General features: G+C 37.2%; 1 long non-coding RNA gene across 2 annotated transcripts; it reads left to right on the plus strand.

Moving 5' to 3' along the window:
* The first annotated feature begins 3,066 nt into the window (after positions 1-3,066).
* LOC128852151 (uncharacterized) lies at positions 3,067-8,109 on the plus strand. 2 transcript variants are annotated; one of them, XR_008449809.1, is made up of 5 exons: positions 3,067-3,495; positions 3,898-4,286; positions 4,894-4,992; positions 5,634-5,703; positions 7,806-8,109. It is a non-coding gene; the product is annotated as an uncharacterized LOC128852151 (long non-coding RNA). The 2 variants fall into 2 exon arrangements; XR_008449808.1 differs by lacking the exon at positions 4,894-4,992 and having other exon boundaries at positions 3,077-3,495; positions 7,806-8,103.
* Positions 8,110-13,747: the final 5,638 nt, after the last annotated feature.

Consider the following 13,747-nt stretch of genomic DNA (forward strand, 5'->3'; position numbering starts at 1 on the left):
TGTTATAGTGAGCACGCTATTTGAAATGCTGTCTTCCAACAGCCTGAAAACCTGCTTTATCCTCATTTGGTCCCATTCTCAAGACTTGGCTCCTATGCCAGTAGGTATCTCCCTTTAAGAAGAGAAAATGATTTGTGATTGGAAATTTGGTTTTATGTTTATTTCTTAAATTTGAAATGTGGTGTGATGACGGTCATGATACACATGCTTCTTTGGTCGGCTCCACAGTACTGTTTATTGCTTCTGTCATCTTTGATTTCCCCTTCTGTTGCAGCTTTCACTTATTGAAGCTTGTCTTAATTTCAGACCCAGATCCTACAACTCGCACATCTGCTTACCTTTAGTCATCTGTGTATTCCCATAGATTCCATTGAGAACACACCCGTACTTTAAATTAAGCACATGTGCAAGATTTTTGAAATTAAATAATGGGAAATAAAGTCCACTTGTTGTTATTTCCCCCAGCTTCGAGAGCTAGCGGCTCCTGCAGATGGTCAAACCTTCAGAGGTTTAAAACCCATTATTGTTAAGGAAAAGACAGTCAGCCTGAAATCAGTACGATTTAAGAAAAGGTCTTGACAATATTAAGAAAAGGATTTTTTTTTATAGCAATAATAGTGGTGTGAATTTTCATAGCCGGAGTTGTTCCAAGACAGTAGAACTGGCAACCACCCAATGTTTTATTCTCTTTTCTCGAGGCAACACTCAGATCAGATGCAGTTTTTCTCCCCTGCATAAATTGGTGTTAAAAGAAGTATGGGGCAGGAGAGACAGGGGAAAGTGTATGTAACTTTTAACGGGGAAAGATTCCCCATGTAACTGGTGTTGGGTTGGTTGGTGATCTAAAAGGACTTTGTTTCCTGAAATGCAACCACAAAAAGGACAGAATTTTCTCACTAACTACACTTCAACTGTAAAAAAAGCGAGAATTTGTAAATTATGGCACTCCACATCACATGCCACATGATATATTTAAAATTATTTGAATTAATTTAAACCATTTAAATCGTTACAATTATTTGAAAAAGAATCCTTTTTCCTTTGCTAATACAGGCTATAAATGGCAGAGTAAAATATGAGAGAAAATGAAAACTGTGGAAAGATAATCTAATGATAGTTTAATTTTGATATAACGTTTCCTTATTCCAGAAGTGCAACTTTAAAAACATTATTCGCAGTGTATAGATATTAAATAAAATATTTAATTTCAGCACACCATAAACACAGGTCTCAAAATATCATCATTCCAAAAAAAACCCAGGAATTCTGGGCTTCCGGTCTCTCTGTAGCCAATATATACATTATTTATTTAGCCTGGGAAACCTCTCTGAAGGAGCAGGATCACAGGGCAACGCAGATAGAGCCAGATGGGAGGAGGTATGAGGTCAAGCCCTGCTCATCTTAGCTCGATTCCTTTTGGCTTTCCACAGCAGACTGCTTTTGTGCCCAGCCGCCAAGGAAAGAGCCCCTGCATCTCCAGGACCCTGTTCGGAAGAGAAACCCGAAAGACGGAGAGAAAGAAAAGCAGAGGAAGCAAAGAATGTGATCTCATGTTTCCCAGCATTGTCTCCTGAAAAGAGTCGTTCAGCCTCAGTCTTTCGGCTACACAGAGGTATATGAGGCAATCTGAGCCTTAGAAATCACTAAATTAGATAAGATAATTAATTTCTCTTCAAACTTAGTATTATTTTTGCTGATCTGTGCTTAGCTGTTCCTGTAATCTGTTGATAACTTGATTCCTTTATGTTTTGGGAAAAATATTTCCTCATTTTCTGCCTTTGAGCTGTTAGCATAAAATAACTGTACTTATGAAAGGAGCACAAAAGCCCACTGGGGTGATGAATGCACTGGAGACCCCAAGATGCATTTTTTCATAGTCAAATTTCTGCCTTCTCATCTCTGCCACCTCGCAGGCAGGTCAATAATAATTATTATGATCTGTTCCCTCTTCAGAGTACATTTATATTTGCCAAAAAATAACACACTTTTTTTCATAGTTCTATGAATATGACACTAGCTGCAAAACATCATTGTTCTTTCTGATAAGTGGTAAATATTGACAAAGAAGCAAAAAAAATATATTCATGCCGAAACAAGCTGACCTATGGTACAAGAAAGGTAAATAAGCTAATCTCCTTGGAGATCGCTTTTATTATTACTAACTGATTTTTAAACACCGCAAATCCCTTCTCAGTTGTGGAAGATAAACATTCCTTCGGTTTTGAATTAGATCAGGGGAATGACCAGGTGAAGAGATGGAGAAGACTGGATGTGTTGTTAGCAGCCCTGGTTTTAGTGGAGCTGATGGGGTTTGCAGTGCTTTCTTTTACTCCACAGCATTCATCTATGTCTTCTATAAGGGGAGAGCAATTTCTTGACTGCCTACAGAGATATTAGGTAGTATCTGAAAGCATTCATTTGGTTTGGACAGTGTCTGGAGTCTACTTTTTCATAAAATTCATCTTTATCAAGGCCCAAAGATTCTCCTTTGTAGCATATCCAGAAACTGTCCATGAGCCAAGAATAATTTCAGGACAACCAAGGGTAAGAAAACTCAGTTAAAAGTGCACATGATACAGATGGAGGCTGTGCAGGAAACAGTCGCGGGAATAGTACACTTGATGGGAAAAAACCATCTTGCCCCAAGTTATGGGTACTTACGAGGCTAATTTAACCTTCGCTCTAGCCATTTGCACACATTTTTATGTTATTTACAACACGATTGAATTGGAATGTGAGTTTTCCATAGCAACCCAAGATTCAAATGGGGCAAACGTTGCTTTCCAAACTTACAGCACCTCCTTAAAAAGGAGTAAAGAATAGTGCTGTGTGTAATCTGAACTCTTGCAAAATATTGTTAGTAAAACATGGCTTTAATAAAGCACACATTTTCCCTAATTCTTAGAGTATACTTAATAAGGAAAGATCGTAATTATAAAAAAAAATCTTATGTATTTATAATTATACATATAAAATGAGCTTAATCCATTTTTGAGGAAAAAATTAGGACGGGGGACATACAGTAATGTTAAGACCAAGTCCCTGTGGAACATTTCCATGATGTGGGTGAGGGTTTCTGTTTCACTGTAAGAAAAACAAAACAGTGACAGGTCATACACTCATTCATGCATTATACTTTCCTTTTAATCAGTCCTTCTGCCACAAAAATAATAGAGCATCCATCAAATGACGTAATTGTACATAAATAAATATTTACTCAAATTCCCTAGTTGCAGTCACATCCCACTAAAAAATACCAGAATCAGCTGGATTTCTGGAAAGCAAAATATGTCCAGAAGTTTTGCCAGGTTGTGTAGAATTATGCTTGTTTAACTGAGCCTTTGAAAGTCTCATATGATTGTAAATGTGTGTGTGTGTCTCTATCAACCCATATTATGTCATACAAAACACTTGGACTTGCACACCCATTTCACTTTTTTCTTATTATTTTCAGGTAGACATTACTAACGAGGTTTACCCTAAGAATAAGGAGATGTAAGTTTTCCTATTGTGGACATCGATTTTATTTAACTGATGCACAGCCTTTATTTTTTAAGCAGAGTTTGAGGATATTCATCCTTGTGTATATTTGGCATGAGATAACAGCTATACAAAGAACTTTACAAAGTACTTCTTGTGATTAAAGTGACAATGAAATTAAGGCAAAACACAATTATCTGTTATAATTTTTAAAAGCAAGTCTAGAACCCAAGCCCTGTAGCAAACAAGTACTACAACAGGTGAGATAATTCATGTCTCTCCAAACACTTTCAGAACCGTTTAGGAAATTGTTTTCAAAGGGAGATAAATGAGAGTTTCTTCTGCACCCAACAGTAAAAAAGAAGCATGTGAATTTTTGAAATGCTATGTTACTGTAAGCTTTCTTTTACAATGCAGGCCAGCAAAAAGGATAGAGAAAACTTGAGGCATGGTGGCTGCCAGATTTACATCTACACAGCTCTAGTATCTGAGCCAGCAGTCGAGACTCAGGGGAAATGCAACTTCAGAGCTTAAAAAGACAGTGGTGAGACCTATTTTGACCTGCTTTTTGATGTGATGCAAGTTTCATCAGAAACCTTTTACTGTCAATGGGAGATGTCGGGATGCAGAGCTCAGAGAAGTCGACTCCTCTTCCTTGTGCACATGGGCATGGTTAACCTATGGTGGACACCCCAGCCCTGCTGCGTATCCACAGTCTCAGTCTGGCTTGTTCAATTCATCCACTTTCAGACGTTCTCTTCATTGTAAACAGATAACTGGAAATCTGGACTCAGCATCTTTTGCAGGTATTCTTGTCTTTTCCACTTCATTGCTAGTTCTCTATTTTGGGATGTTACAAGACAGTATTAGAATATGCTTCAGCCTCAGATATCAGCTTGCCATTTGCAATTCATGGTATTAAATGAAAAATTCATAGGACAAAAGTACATCCTATGGATTGGCCTAATTCCACTATTAATTCCTCATTTTAGATTCTCGTAAGTTAATGAAAAACCACAGTGGGTTTGAATTTTGTTTTCCTTTTAGATTAAATATTTTATTTGTTTTGGTTTAAAGGGAATTGTGAGAAATATTGATATTTTTTAAAGAGAACATATTTAAGTGCTTTCTGAGGACAGCAAATGAACCTTAACAGTAACATCTGCTGTATATGAAGTTCTAAAATGGCAACATACAAGGATAAAGTATCATAGAATCATAGAATGACTACGTTGGAAAGGACCCACTGGGTATATGGGTGTAAAATTATTTACATGTCTAAATGTCTGTAATCCAAGATGATATCCAGTCAAAAATGGTTAATTCATAAAGAAAAAATTACTCTCGTAATTTAAAGGATTCAGTGTAGACTCCCATCCAATCTGTCTAAGAACAGTACTTATTTGATTTCAGAGCTCCATAACACCGTGGCTACAGGCAGTATAATTTTGTAGTTCTCAGAATACGTGAAACTAAGGAGCTATTATGAAACATGAACAGAAATTTCTGAAGGTGAAGTGAAATATCTGTTAATTGTATGTATAAAAGTTTGCCTGCTCTAAAAGCATCTACAGTACAGGGATACTTCTGATATTTCTGATGTCTGACATATGGTCTTCTGTCAAGGAATTAGTACTATGTAAGCATTAAAATAGTTGTTCCATTCTGAACCTTATGGAAAGGCAGAGTCTTTTTTTGTTCTTAGTCTTCACAGAGGAGATTCATTAGTTTGAATTGTGCTTTTATTAATGCTAAAACTCAGGGGAAAAAAAAGCAAGGACTGAATCCCATAGTGCCTTGTTTTGCTGTTCTGAAAAAAATTGCTTGTCTATTCTTTCAGCACCCTGGGACAAAGTCTTTCTTTCCAGCAGTTTCAGATTGTGTACAAGACAATAGAAACAATGCTGGTACAGAATCACTGCTTAACAATATTAACAGTGCCAGTGGATTCAGTTCTGGTCCATGTAATTGTAAAGTGTGTCCAGATGCTGAAATGATGCATACCTTGTAAATCATGTAATGATAAACAGATAATAAAGGTTAAGTTAAACAATTCAATAGTTTTGGTCTTGCTGCTGGCTGGCAGTTAGGGAGTGTATGTGAAATAAACCATCACTACAATTAGCACTGATTGGCACTCTACCATCTTCTAGGATATCCAAGATATTGACTCTCTCACTTCTGGGAACGGTCCCTCTGAGGCAGCCTTCAAAGCATTGACAGGTTGGTGCAGTAAAGCCTGAGTGTGTAATGCCCAAACTTTTTATGATTTGTTAGTTAATTTCAACTTTGGCAGCTGTCAGTTTAGCCCTTTTTCCAAAACATATAGGAGAAGTGCTTTTTAAATGGTTTTCTCACAAAATAATTGCAGGAGGATGACATGTTCCAAGACAAAATCCAGGGCCAGCTTTATTAAGTACCTAAAAGAAGATCTAGGCCTTCTTCCTAATTTATTATCAACATGTTTATTTAGCTCATGATGTTCCACAGCTCAGGCACCACACAGACTATCCTCTAAGATCAGTGGTACATTCAATATGTGAAAAGCTATTTAACTCTATTCAATTATGTAAAACAGTTTAATCTATATCAAGGGCAATGCAGAGTAACTTTAGGCTAGCCTGGGTAAGGATTATCTTAGCTGTGCCAAAAGATTTCCTGGTTTTTTTTCTTAACTCTCCATGTTTCAGTTTCCTCTGTAAGAACATCTGTCTGTTACTTATTCTGAAATTATGGATGACAGTGTTTCTAGAAAGGTGTGTCAATACCTACTTAATGTTTAAGATGAACACAGTTGCTTCATGACTACATAATGCACTTGATAATAGACTTCATCGATGTTTCTTTGGAGGTCAAAAGATTCTTTGATCAAAGGTGTAGTGACAATTCCAGATATTTGTGATATTTACTTGGTAGTATTCCTCATTTCCTCGATTTCTCTGAATTTCAGCACATGCAGGCCTACTTGAAATAATCGTGGGGACATCCCTAATAGGGAAATGGGAGTTGATGGGTAAGGATCTGTTATAATAAAATGAACTAGAAGACAGCTGAATGCAACAGGAGACAAAAAGGAAGTTCTTCACGCTAAATGATTAAAACTAAGGCTCTTTGCCAAAGCACGCTACTTATTTGAGTGAAGAAATCACCCAAATTCCATTTCTTGCACACTGACAGATCGGCTTTGAGCCATAAGTTGTCGCTAGCAACATGCCCAGGATCAATGCTGTCAAATGCACAGTAAAGCTGCTGCCCACTGAGGCCCATTTGAGGATCTAGACTCTGGAATTACATTTTTTAATGTGTGACACAACAGACTGCATTATAATGAGCACAGAGTTCAAACTTTGGCACCAGCGCTTGCTCTTTTTCCAAAGTCAAGTGTAAAGTCTTAGGGCCCTATTAATAAAAAATCCATCCCATGGCCGGATCACAGAAAAAGGAGGGCCTCAAATTATGAGCAGGATCTATTATAAAAGCCATGTGTTCATGTTAAAATATGATGGAATAGAGCAACAGAAAGTTACATGTGGATTTCACTAGATGCATAGGGATTCCTGGTATGCACATAAATTTATATCTTGTACTTAGAGACATAAAACAAAGGGTCAGGAGGCTGTAAATATGCTTCCTTGCTGCATAAAGTAGGGTGATAAACAATGACATATCAAAATCCCCAAAAATCAAGGTTGAGGCCAAACTACAGCTTGAAGTAGGACAGCTAAACACAACTGTTCATGTTTGGACAGTAGAGCTAAAGAACTCAGCAAATTATGAAAGATACAGCAAGCCCTACTTTTCCTGCCTAATATTTTTGCTTCTAAAAACCAAACCCAATCATTCTTGTATGATATATCAGCTGCGCTCCCTGAACAATCTGGAGACCTGTTAATTGCTTATATCTGAGTATTTGACATAGGCTGCAGGAGTAGTCAACACCTGTTATTTTTAGAAAGACAGTTAAACAGTCCTAAAATACAAATACATACTAGGAGTATATATTTTTCTCAAGAAAAATAGTTGTTTTCTCCATGATCTCAGCAAGTTAAGGTATTCGCTTTTATTGCTTTTTATTGTTTTAATCAAAGAGCTTGAGAAAAGGTAAGACAGAAACATTTTCCATCTAAAATAGCACTGTATTAATGTCTCTAGCCTTATACAAATCTCTGCTCATTCTTTCATGGACAGCCTGGGTTACAATGAAGTGTTCTAGTTAGTTTGGATTTTTTGTTTGTTTTTAATAACAAGGCAGGGCAAATCCATGCTGTTCATTTTCTGTAAGTTGTACTGGTAGCCTAACCTGCTCAGCTCCCTTTCACTCATAGCTGAATGTGTGCAGTCTTCACCTACCATTAATCCCCAGCACGATGGTCTTTGTAAATGAGACAATGCAGAAGTCGTGAGAGGACTCTGGGAAGGAGGTTTGAGGCTACGTTTGTAAGGCTGCTTTCAGAAGAGCCTTTTCTCCTTACAGTATGAAATCCCATTGTTGGAAAGGCATGGAGAGGAGCGAGGCCACAGCAATTCTGGTAAGAGCTTTGCTGTTTGGACTAATTGAAATTATGAGAATCTGTGTCATCCCGAAGCTTCTACATTACATCTAAAGCAGCTCTATCCTCTTTGGCAGGCATTCTTGTTAAAAACCATGACACTTGAGCCATTATGACTGAAAACTAATCTTTCTCACTGACTTGAAGACCTCACCTCTTTGTTCTATGCATGGAGCAATGCGACAGTGTCTGTCAGCCTTTTCTAGTGTAAGCATGTCATGGCAGCTGGAGGAAAGATTAAGCCAGATGATTCAAGCAGGGACATCCAGGTTCTACACAGGATATGTAGATTTTCAGCACTGCTCACACTGCTTAGATTTTATGCAAGACTACAAGGACAAATTTCAGCTCTAGAAGCAGAGCTTGATGTTGCATCATCACGGAAATGATAGCTGCACTGCCAGATAACTGCTGCCGGTAAGGACCACTTTAATGCTATAGAATAAGTTGTGACAAAGTATGATGGCCTTCAACAAAGGAAAACAAGAACTAAAGAACCTTTGCTCAGATTCTGCTTTCATATTACTGGGGTCTTTAGGCAGAATGTGTGTAGGGAAGGTCTTGGGAGCTTAGAAACCGTTGCCAAAGTCAATTTGTTCCATATACCTTGAGAATTCATTAAGTAGTCTATTAATTACTGGTATCAGTATAACAGAGTGAAAAACTAACAGCCCATTTGTACAGTCAATGAAGAGGAGGAGAACAAACAGTGTCAAAGCTCTAAATACATCCCAAAAGGTTCAAAAATTTATATTTTTAGGGGAATAGAAGGTATCACTAAAATTATGACTAGGTCTGGAAAATAATTCAGTTAGAACACAGTTGTCATAAAAAGTGTGTGTATTAGGAAATGTCACAGTGTTATCTGTTGCAATGTAGGAATAATTCCATCCAATACCTTCTAACCATCCTGACTGGCAAGTTTTATTTAATAAATTCACTGCATAATATGCATGATGTATATGTATTATTAGTATTCATGTAAAACTGCTGTAAATGTAAGGATTTTTTTGTATAATATCCTTTGTAAGAAATACAGTTCACCGTCTGCAAAAGTTTATCGTTAAAAAGCCAAGACAGGTTACAATTAATGTGCGTAGACATAAAGTCTAATTCTGCAAGATGTTGCAGAGCTTTCTCTCTTACTGCTATCACAAGGACTTCAAATTCCTTGAAATATTTGCTTAAGCATTTTGCAGGAGATAAGAGTTCGTTACATCCTTAACATTTTCAGAGAGATGTATGCGTCTGTATTTCCATGGACAGATGGCTCAGGCAACATAACTAATGCTATTATGGATACACGTGGGACAGAAGGATAGATGAGTTCCTTTATACATCACCGAGCTAGAAAAAAAAAGTACAATTACAAAAATGCTCCCTCCATCCTATCTTGCACAGCAGATAACGGTGAGGTGGCAATGACATTTGGGGTCCATCTAAATGCAGTTGCAGTCCTGCTGGAGAACAACTGCCCTTGCACATGCATTAAATACCATATGTTCATCTATATACATTTTTACCTCAGATGCTAGGTAGACACTAACAAAACAGCTGAACAATCTATGACACTGTTTTTGTCCACTTTTAGTTTTCCCATCCACAAGATCTGCACGTTCTATTCTGTAAGCCACAAGATCTCAGTACAACATACACATCTATTCCAAAAACAGAATACTGTATTATTATTGCCATAAATTCTCAAGTAGAAAACAAAACAAAACAAATAAATCAACTGTGATAAAAAGCCATCAACAAAACAAATAAGAATACTTTTCCACTGCCATCTTGTAAAATAAAATCCTTCAGGCATGATTTATTAGTAAAACCAGCTATGGGCAGTTAATAATGTGCATCTGGCTCTAATGAACAAATGCACAGCCAGAATAATTTTTTTTATCCCAGGGTTTAAGTGAAGTAATTCATCTGTACTTTAACGAAAGCTTATATTTCCACATGAAGGGGTGGGCAGCCATTCAATCAGACATGATTGAAATTGTTTCAGTCAGTTAAATTGCACAATATTTTCATACTACCTTGAGAAGAAAAAAAAAAATAAGAGGGGAGCGTACATATGCCATTTTGACATAAGGAAATGCATGACTCTTCCTACAAGATATTGAATATATATAAGTTTGTATACAAATATTTATGAATCTATTATGGACAGAGAACATAAACCACTTCCATTAACGTGAAACATCACAACAAATTATGATCATAAATAATAGAAAGTGTATGTGGAACAAAAAGGCTGGGATATTCTTTACTCAGTTCTATAGCCTTCTGGGTAGAAAAAAAACTCATTTTGAAAGCAGATGCTCTTGTCTTCCATAACAGAATTTCTGTTGAAGTTTTTGAGTGGGTGTTCACTCTTTTCAGCTGACAGCAAGGATTTTTAGCAATGCCACCCATCGTTAATTACCCAGATTTTGTTCCATGCACACCAGTAGAAATGGGGAGACCTGTGCTTAAGGAAGAGCTCAGTGAGAGTTTCTCTTTGGCATGCATATACTATTTCAGTTCCTCTAAGCAATGCAGAGAGGCTCACCAAAGTCAGTAGAACTAGTGACATGTTTAAAGTGAAACATATGTGTGATTGTAGAACTGGAATCCATGACTTTAATTCTCTTTAACAGTGGCTTAACTCGTAATATCATACAGCTAGAAGGCTGCTTTTTTTTCCCCCTCTTTTCTTTTTTTTTTGCTTGGAAGCATGCCACAATTCTTTTCAAGGAGCTTTTGAATTAGTCTAGCATCCGTGCTAAACAGTGCAGCAGAATATCAGGCACTGTTGCGGAGTTTTTCCAATTAATTCAGGATTTGCAGTTAAACTTAGGTGACATGATTTAACATATGAATAATCCGTGAACCATTAAACAGCAACACCGCAGTGCAGGGATGTCTTTTATAGAAAAACAGAAAAAATGTTTCAAATGCATGCCAAACACTTACAGGGTTATTAGCAGCAAGTGTCTAAAGGAAAGCTGGACAACTGCAAATGAATGAACTTTTGCTAATGGATCACTTAAATTATCAAATAATGGCTGATGACTTCTCCATGTTCAGGTAGACTTTACTGACTTTGTTATAGCCTCAAGCTCTTTTTTGTTTCTGGTAATCTCTTCTATGAGGAGAACAATGGTCTCTGAAAGAGATGGACCTAGTCAGTAATTTTCTTCCTGCTATGGAACATAAACTGTCACAGTTTTTCATGCAAGAAATTTGGCTAGAGGTCAAAAGGAAACCTTGTGTCAATAATTGGCATGGCCCTTCTTATGTGTTATTAATTTTCGGCAAAGAACAAATCTTTAGATTAAAAAAGCTAATGAAAAGATAAAATGTACTTCCCTCCTTATAGTTTATCTTCTGCACATTATAAAGCAATCAGATATGATAATGGAAACTGAAAAAAAAAAATGTGATATAAATATCTCATTATTATATCTTACCAAAAAAAAAAAAAAGCTAAATATTGACCTTACTGTAGTTATTCTTAATGTTACCATAGTGGTGCACAAGGCCATGAGTTATTTAGTGGTCTAGTAAGATGAATTCTGCATGCCTCCAGCCATCTCTTCTTTGTGAGTGACTAACTAAAATGGATCTACTTTTGCTCATAATTTGTTGCCTCATCTTGGCTAGTGCCCACTCGCTATTTTTTAATATGGAGTTTTTATATGCCAGTTTTTACACTGCGTATATTTCTGTGCTACCAAACAGAACACTGTGTATTTCTGTGTATATTTTCATATTTCTGTGCTACCAAACAGAAAACTGTAAACATACAAGTAATGCCTAAGAGGGGCTACTACCCTTCAACCTACTGTTACTACTGTAACTGGAAAAGTCTTCCTTGTTCCCAAAATGACATGATACAGCATTTCCTTAAGTCAAATATGACTTCCTTTATCATATATGTTAGAAACTGAGATATGACTATGTAAGGTATATGAAATATCAGATTCACTTCCTATGTGACATACATGAAAGTTCTGGAACAGTGCAACAGGCCAACTGCTTCAGGACTGTAAAATCATAGGTACCCTCATGAAAGTTCATCTATAATTAATATCCAAAAAATATTTCATTTAAAAGTACAGTGCTTTATAATGATGACTCTTTCTTTTAATAACCAGAAAGAAGTAATCCATGATTTTACAGATGAAGGGACAGAGATTTCTTTAATTATTTTTTTTCTTTTTTTTTAGCAAGAAGCGTTGGCATCATTTTCAGCTTTCACTGTTTCAAAGGATTAAATTTAGAATGGAAGGTATTTTAGTGGGGGCTCAGCTAATTGTATATCTGGAGATGTAATGAAGCTTTTAAGTATTTTAAGTATTTCTTCCCCCTGTGAGAGCACGGGCTATTACAATAACTTACTTCTTTCATGCTTGACAGTTGAAGGGCTTTTTTAAATAACAACAGGAAGTCCAGAGCTTTTCTATCTACTCCTTTTCCTTTCAGTATTCCGGATGCCCTGGCAGCAGAAAAAGCTTTGAAACCTTCTCCTGTTTCTTCAACACCTGATGGTGATTGTTCAACTGGAGGTTTACGGCTGTCCTGAAACTCAAAGCTTTCATATAGCTGAAGTCACAGAAGGTTGAAATGGAGCTGGATTCACTGGAGTGATAATGTTATCATCACTCGATGGCTGCTGAACAGTAAAATGAGATGTTAATTTTTGCATTCCAGTGGTCAAATATCTACCACGAAACACACCAAAGCAATTCAAAGCAAAAGCTCTTTAGAGGCCTTATCTTCCACACAAGTTTGCATATGTTTGAGCTCTAACCACATCAGTAGCGTTACTAACTTTAATAGAATATCTCCTGTGTTAGCTTATCGCGTGCATAAGTACTTGCAGGATGAAGGCCTTGATTACTTATCTCTGAGAGGAAGCAGCCCAAGAAGCCATGATCAGGAAGGAAAAGAAAAGAGATGTCCTCTTCCTGCTCTCAGAGATGGCCACATCCCATCCAGGCTGAGAAGAAGTGATGAAACCAAAGGTGTGTGCGTGATGAGGTGCATCTGCAAAATTTCTGTGGCCTGGATGTTTTTTTCTTTCACAGAATGGCAGCGTCACAGAGTGGCTGAGGTTGACCGGCACCACTGGATACTGTCTGGTCTGACTCACCTGCCCAAGCAGGGTCAGCTACAGTACGTTGTTCAGGACCACGTTCAGTCAGGTTTTGAATATCTCCAAGCATGGAGATCCTACCACCCTGCTGGGAAACTTGTGCTACTGTTTGATCAGCCTCACATTAAAAAAGTTTTTTTCTATGTTCAGAAGGAACCTCTTGTGTTTCAGTTTGTGTCCATTGTCTCTTGAGCAGCTATTTGCCACCAGCAAGGAGAATGTGAGTCTGTCTTCTTCACTTCCCCCAAGCACTGCTTTAAGTAAAGGTGATATAGGTCTGTCAAAATCTGGAGACCTGTCTGTCAGAGATTGTGATTGCTCAGGCATTATAAAGGCCCTAAGTTGCAGATAAAACTCTAAAATATCCCCTTAACTGTTCCCTTGTCTCTCCTCCATTCACTGTCCCGAATAAACCAGTAGTGAAAGCCAAGAAATAAAGAGGCAAGCACTTTATATGGAGAACTTCATACCTAATGTTCAGAAATGAGGGGTTTGTTGCTCCTCATTCTTTTAAAGCCACGATACAGCGTTTGAAGTGACACTGAAAATCTGCAAAACAAGTATTTCTGCAATTATG

This window comes from Cuculus canorus, chromosome 4 (genome assembly GCF_017976375.1).
Source record: "Cuculus canorus isolate bCucCan1 chromosome 4, bCucCan1.pri, whole genome shotgun sequence".
In the NCBI taxonomy this organism is placed as follows: domain Eukaryota; kingdom Metazoa; phylum Chordata; class Aves; order Cuculiformes; family Cuculidae; genus Cuculus; species Cuculus canorus.